The 7,681-nt window shown below is 36.7% G+C and overlaps 1 protein-coding gene across 1 annotated transcript in view; it reads left to right on the plus strand.

The window, feature by feature from the left end:
* Nucleotides 1-5,815, plus strand: part of JMY (junction mediating and regulatory protein, p53 cofactor) — a 97,898-nt gene extending 92,083 nt beyond the window's left edge. Inside the window, exon 11 of the mRNA XM_055298013.2 lies at nucleotides 229-5,815. The gene's annotated coding sequence lies outside the window, so the exon portion shown is untranslated. The remainder of the gene's footprint in view (nucleotides 1-228) is intronic.
* Nucleotides 5,816-7,681: the final 1,866 nt, after the last annotated feature.

Below are 7,681 nucleotides of genomic sequence, written 5' to 3' on the forward strand. Positions count from 1 at the left end.
TTTTGATACAGTGTTAGAGTAAAAATAATAATGAAAATCTAATAGTCTTTTAAAAGTGATCAAAATCTGTATTTAGATTATTTTGTTTTCATTTTTACTGCTTTAAGAATACAGTCATGGCCTTTTGTAAAAAATGTCTTTTTTACACTTTTTGAGGGAACGTAAATACACTGTATCTTTAAAGGGTCATCTTTTTTTAATGGTCTGTATTATTTTGTTTGTAAACAGGTGACATAACAGAAGAAAAATATCATTCAAGATTGGTTCTGATTCTTTCCGAAAATAACAGTTTAAGCACTTGGTTCCTCAGTTGGATAACATTAGATCCAAAGTGCATTGGTTCAGTGGTGTGAAGAAAGGAAGCACAATTGGCAGGTTATGACTTTCCAGTCGTTCCAATAGATGATGGTTAACATGAATTTTACATGTGCAATGTTCCTGACTGCAACGAAGAAAAGGCCTTCTGGAGATTTCTGTTTTTTAAGCACATTCTCCTTCCATCCACATATTTACATCCTTGTAATGGCCAGTTAAGCTAGGGCTTGCTGTAAGTTGGAAGAACACTGAGTTGACAGAGATCTACTGTGAGCTCTATTGGGACTGCTTTTAGAACCATCTTTCAGTGCACTGAAAAGTCATCTGAAAAAATAGCTTCTTCCATATCAGCTTATATTAAATACTGTGATACTCTGAGAAAGTTTATCATGATAGCTGTAAGTCAGGCATTAAAATCAGATGGAAATACACCTAAAATGTCCACATTACTCATTTCCAAAGGATTTTTCATAAAGATGTTCAGCAACATCTGAAAAGCTGCATTTATGGAGATACATCTATTAATATGTTCACAACATGATACATTTAACATGGCATATTTTTAGGAGTCTTATACTTTGTAAGGTTTTGAAGTTCCCATGCTTTTAAATCACTCTTCATATTTCTTGAATTTATAATAGTTTGAATTTTATGTGCATCCTTGTTTATGGAAGGCAATACTTTGATAATATTTCGAATTATTTTTATTTTGTTTGAATTATTGCTTGATTGCTATGACCAACATGATTTTCCTCTTGAGAATCAAAAATCAAGATTCAATAATAGGGATGCAGATCTTAACTCTTTTTACAAACCACCATTTTAAGTTTTTATTTATTTTTATGCTCCACAGTGAAAAGCATGTGCTCTACAAAGAAAGATAGAAAGTAGAGACAAGTCTCCGTGGCTGGCATTTCACCACCTTCACATGCACTGAATGGAATTTTGGGAGAATGCCTTTGTTATAGTCACTAAAATTTTAAACTTATACACAGCTTTAGGTGCTGATTTTGGCTGTGATAGAGTCCTGAAGGACACATTTATGTGTTCCGGATTTTCAGCGGGATTGCTGTGGGCTTGAATATGTGTAGATCATTGGACTCAGTGTGCAGTACCCTGTACATATAATTCTGCATAAGACAGATCTTCGCCTTTCTGTGGAGGGAGCTAAGAACTAAAATACCAAAAATAACTTTATTTCTTTTAAGACAATTATCTGGCCTAAACCCAGAAAGGAGTACTGGAGCAAAAGCCCAGTGTATATGAATTGGTATTCCTGGAGAAAAAAAGAAATGCTCACACCTTTGTTATTTTAAAAAGTGTTTTCTTAAAAATAATTAGGGAGAAAATTTTCTGGCAACAGGTTATGTAAGACAAAATTTTTTTATTTCAAAACAAAGCAGGCACATGCCACCATGCCCCAGCTAATTTTTGTATTTTTTATAGAGACAGGGTTTTGCCATGTTGCCCACGCTGGTCTTGAACTCCTGGACTTAAGCAACCTGCCGGCCTCAGCCTGCTAAAGTGCTAGGATTACAGGCATGAGCCTCTGTGCCCAGCCTGACAAAATCTTTTATTTAAATGTTAGTAATACATTTATTGATGAGACTAGGATCTGCAGCATCTTCATAATACATTGGTTTTAGTTCCCACACTATTCCCACATCTTGCCTGGAAAGATTAGAAATACAGATGTAATATGGAAACTTCTTCAACAGCATGGGGGTGGTGATAGTGTCCTATTTGCCCTTGGTAAAATATTAAAGCATATTTCTTAACCAAGAGAGTGAGTGGTTATATTAATGTATTTGAAAAAGTTAAAGCAAATTTTGAAACCTTTACAAAATCATGTATCCATTTTATGCTATCCAGTTTTTACGTACCCATGTGTCAACACTTCATATATCCAGTTCTTTGGGTGCTTGTTCACTTTTTTTCATTTATTAAAATACAGACGGATATAGTGTTAAATTAACCAAAAACCTGGAACATTCATATCTTGAGAGGGAATTTGCTACCCTTTTACTTTTGGGATTCCACTATAAAATAGACTCATTTATACATATGTCCTGTGGTCTTTCTTCCAGGGTGTGCTGTAATAATAAGTCTCTAGCAAAGGGTAGAGGGTGTGTAGAACTCCACTCAGCCTCATGGATGCATCTACAACTCTCTCAACCCATCCTGTTACAGTTCCCCATGAGAGTCACCTCACACTTGGAAGAGAAGGAGGTTAAAGCAGAGTATTGTTGGCAGCTAGCTATGCCCATTCTCTTGTAAATAACTTTCCAACACATCCATTTCCTTGCCTTAAGGTGCAGGTTCCTACTTCTACAAAATTTCAGATGATTGCAGGTCAAAAACCTTTGGAGTTACTCACAAATAATAATAAAATTTCAAATATCTAGGGTCTACTTGTCCATCAAGATGACATTACCAGTGGAACCCACCTGTCAATTTTAAAGTAGCTTCAGAACCCAACCAAAATTATGTAAGCCTGGTTAAATGTCCTTTTTTCTTCTTGCCCCTAATAAAATGAGGATCTTAGGCCTTAATACTAAATATGTGTATATTTAGTTATGATGGTACTTGTAGATGCTCACATTTACAGTTTCAAACTCGCCCGTACTTTTTGTCAAATATTATGCTTCAAAATATTTGACACACTTCTGTTAATATATGATTTCTGTATCCACAAACAGCTGTTTGCTTATGCTGAATCAATTTAGAAGTTAATTTGCCAATCTAGTCTCAACTGCAATGCATTTAAAATAGGGAAAACAAGTAAATGAGTTTGGGACATTTTGAGATTAATGTTACTGCCCACTTGACTGTCAATTTCAAATGGCTCCTAATGCAACCAAAATTATAACCAATGTAGCATGTGTAGGAAAGGTATTCTTAATTATTTAAAATCATTGTGTATATTACAGCAGTATGAGGAATGCCTGGCTAAAGAGGATTTTTTAAAAGATGAAGAATGGTTTTGCTTGTATTGTATAGGCTGAGTTTGTGAGCAGCATAAAAACAATCATTCCTTAATTCTTCATTGTGGAACTGAAATATGTCTGTAATGCATTTTTTAAAAGGAGACTCCTAGACACAGCTATGATAGTGGGAATAGAAATGTAGAGCTTTTCTTATAACAGGAAACCAGAAAATAATTTTCAGCACTTTCACTTTATGTAATAAGGAAAAAAAATTGTTTCCACAAAGTTGAACTATGTAGTAATAGTTGGTAACACATGGCATGGCCACTTTATATCACAGAATGTGTGTCAAGTTGCAAAGCATACTTGGGCCATAGTAGACACTAAGAATTAAAACTCTTAAATCAGTGAAACAAAAACTAATGGGCAGCATTCTCTCTGTTTGGAATGGGATCAGTATACAATTAATACAATTTAATTTTACACATTCCCTAAGACACCATTTTTAAGTTACAGTCACATGAGTATGTTGGTATAAATTTAAGTCAATGCTTTTAGCCTAGGCAAAGCTTTTTGTTCACTAAATACAAGATTTTTGGGGTTTTCTTTTTTCAGCTTTTACAAACTTAACATCAGATACCAATGTGTAAAAAGTACTATTGGGTCCTTAAGGGCTCTGTCAGGGAGTTGAAATTTCATACTCTTTACCAGGTTACTTGTAAAAAATGAACAGCTGTAAGACATTTCAAAACTATTGCAGACACATTGTTAAAATGCAGCCATTTGATAATGAAAGCAGAAACCTTAAGTTTTACCTAATTATTGCACTAAATGTAATGATAACATAAAATTAAGTGTGCATTTTAAACATTCTATTTCCCACTTACTGCTTAACATAGAAAAAGAGCTATGGTTAGAGGAGTGACCAGCAAGATTTATTTCAGATGGAAAAGGGGTGAGAAAGTGGAAGCACCTTACTGTTAGAGCATGTTGCGTCTATTTAGTGCTACTGAACAATTCAGTAGTTATTTCTGAACTTTGCTGCAAAGTGCTCTTTAGTTAAAGCACATTAAGAAGGGTCACTGCTTAATTGCTTTGTAAAATGAAGCAATGGTATTTTTTATCCGATATAGTGTAACTTAAAAGTTTTCCTACAAACTGAGTTTATATTGTTGCCTAAACTATGTTATGTAAGCAAAGGGTTTGGAAAGGCGGGAGGGAGTCTGGATTCGGTGAGTGTGTGCATTTGTGTGTGTGAATGTATGAAAAGTTTCCCCATTGGGTTATTCTCAAGATGTGTTTATTGTAAAGTTTTCTATGTTTTGCCCACAGTAAATGTACAACTTCGCAATTGTAGGATTTAATTGATTGAATTCCAAATTTATACTGTCTCTTCCCTTTTGCAGAGACATTATGCCACTGTAAGGTACATGTACAGAAAATACCTCTGAGGTTGACTTGTTAAATAACTGATGAATGTTATTTCACACTGAATCTCAAAGCAGTCATTTGTTTTGCGGGTTAAGGGAAAGTTTTGTTTTTTGCTGGTGTTTTTTGTTTTTAATTGGGCACACTAAGAGTGGCTAAATTTGGGGGAGTTGTTGGTGGGTAGGAAAGACCTTGAAAAGTGATGTGTAGATGAAAACACAAGGTATGGATGTTGGTTACAGAGTTCAGTTTTAACAAGGGAAATTTGGGGATTTTTTTTTTTACTTGCATGTTCTATGGGTAGCTATCAAAGGGTGTAACAAATTATCTCAGCTTTTCCCAATACTAATTATATTGGTTTTAAGAAGTCTGCATAATCACTAGGTGGCATTTTCCCTTCATTTGTGAACCAAGAGGGGTAAATGATGCTACCCATGTAATGACTTCTGACTTCTTTAACTTTGACAGAATCTCCATTGTTTCATTGAATTTCTCATTGTATTATATGTCTTTCCAAGTGTGCAAACCATAATATGTAGTTAATGAAGAATGGAAGGCTGCAGATTATTTTGCATGAATAATTAATTGCCTGTTAGGGCTAAGGAGACTGACATGATTTTTATCAGTTCTGGGTAAATGAAAATTTTAATGGAAAACTCATTCACCATTTACTAGCTTTGTGCAATATTATAAAAGGTAGAAGCAAAACACTAGCACATTGTGCGTGGCTTGTAAGGATGGCTTTAGTACCATTACGTTAAATGGACAGTGTGCACACTGTATTGTAAATGCCAGCTCTTGCAAATTTACAATACTTAAATATGTTCAATTAATATTCTAAAGTATTAAAAGTACAGAGGAAAAACTAAGCAAGCATTTATAGCAATACCATGAAATCTCCAGTAATCGTTTTGACTGTTGCCTTTTGCTCTTTAGTGCAACTTTTCTGCATTGTAATTGTATTGCTTGCTTTGTATTTCATGTTTTTTACACTCATGACTTCAGAGTTAAGTACTTGTACACCAAGTATTGCAATCAATCACCTTTCTCTTGTTGTACATGCAATGTAACAACCTACAGTTTTGGTGCTTTTAACAATATTCCTCTTTTTCTTTAATAAAGGATATTTATTTGAATTAACCTGATTTTGTTTGTTTAAAATATCAGTGGCACATATTTTCACTTCATTTCAAATAGAAGGACCATAGCAAGCTGTATATCTGTTATGACAAGTTGTAACATGGAGAACAGGATCCAGAGACTATCCATGCCTGTATTTCTGCCTCTTCCTGAGCGCTGTTTGTTGTGATGTATTTTGATGGCAACTTTCTTTGTGCTATTAATGAACTTTCTCATTGTTTGTAAATATTCACAAAGTTTGGAAGTGCTGACTTCCAAATTGGAAAATTTTTAAATGGGGATGGGGAGAGGCAGGGATTAGGCTTTACACTGAAACATGGAACTAGATTAACTAGAGCATAGCAGATAGCCTTACCTGATGTTGACTTGATATGGCCCCCATAACACACAGCACACATTCAAGTCCTTTAAGGCAGGGGTCCTCAATCCCTGGGCCGCAGACCTGTACCAGTCCATATCCTGTTAGGACCCGGGCCACACAGCAGGAGGTGAGCAGCTGCTAGTGAGCATTACCACCTGAGCTCTGCCTCCTGTCATAGCAGCAGGGGCATTAGATTCTCATAGGAGCATGAACCCTGTTGTGAACTGTGCATGTGAGTCATCTAGGTTGCGTGCTCCTTATAAGACTAATACCTGATGAGCTGAGGTAGAATAGTTTCGTCCCCAAACCACTCCCCACTCCAGCCCTGTCCTGTCGAAAAATTGTCTTCCACAAAACCAGTCCCTGGTGCCAAAAAGGTTGGGGACCAGTGCTTTAAGGGACTTAGTTCCCAAAGGAAGGGAATCTGGAAGGGCTCCAGTTCCCATCTCTACCCTGGGCAGTCCTGACCAGTTTTTGTCCCCTTAGTTAATGAAACTTTTGTTGCCAATTTACAAATTATCATGACTGTCTAGTCCCTACATGACTAATTTGTTTCTTTTTGACATTAGCCAAGCCCCTTGAACAGCCTGTACCATGAACCAAGAAGGTGTGTGCCTGGATGTAGTCATTTACAAAATGATGGGTTTTGGACATGATGGCTCATGCCTGTAATCCCAACACTTCGGGAGCTGAGGTGGGCTGATCACCTGAGCTCAGGAGTTTGAGACCAGCCTAGCCTTCATGGTGAAACCCCAGCACTACTAATAACACAAAAATTAGCCAGGCCCTGGTGGTGCACGCCTGTGGCCCCAGCTACTCAAGGAGGGTGGGGTGGGAGGATTACTTGAGCCCTGGAGTCAGGTTGGAGTGAGCCAAGATTGCGCCACTGCACTCCAGCCTGGGTGGCAGAGCGAGACTCTGTCTCATAAAAAGAAAAAAAAATGATGGTTTTAACAGGATGGGCTTTGAAACTTTCTTCCAGCTCCTGGATTAGGTAATAAGATATGAGAACTTTCTTTCAAGGAAGGGCCTTCTAATGTGTATTCCCTCTACAGATGTAAATGTGAAACCAACCAGAGTTTTCTGATGACTAGACAGCTTGAAGAATGGGCTCAGTAGAGGAACTTTAGCCAAACTGATAGAATAACATCTACCTCTTGAATTAAACTTAGGTACAGGACTTTAGAATAATCTTTGTGAAACCATGATACAGTTGGCTTAGGAAAGGACTTACTGCATAATGTCTCAGGTTATTCACCTTTACTAAGACAGGTGAAACCCTATTTTGGAAATACAGGCCTCACTGAAATTTCCTAGTCATTTGTGACTGTCCATTATCCTGACCTTGCCGAGTTCTATAAGCTGGCTGAAAACCTTGTGAATTCTTTGGCACAGGGAGCTATTTGGAGATGTTTAAAATCCTTTGGTGGAAACATACCAACATGCAATTATATTCCCATTGTTAAATGGATTGATAACAAAGTTTAACCATATTTCCTAGTCCTCTATC

Source organism: Symphalangus syndactylus, chromosome 11 (genome assembly GCF_028878055.3).
Source record: "Symphalangus syndactylus isolate Jambi chromosome 11, NHGRI_mSymSyn1-v2.1_pri, whole genome shotgun sequence".
Classification (NCBI taxonomy): domain Eukaryota; kingdom Metazoa; phylum Chordata; class Mammalia; order Primates; family Hylobatidae; genus Symphalangus; species Symphalangus syndactylus.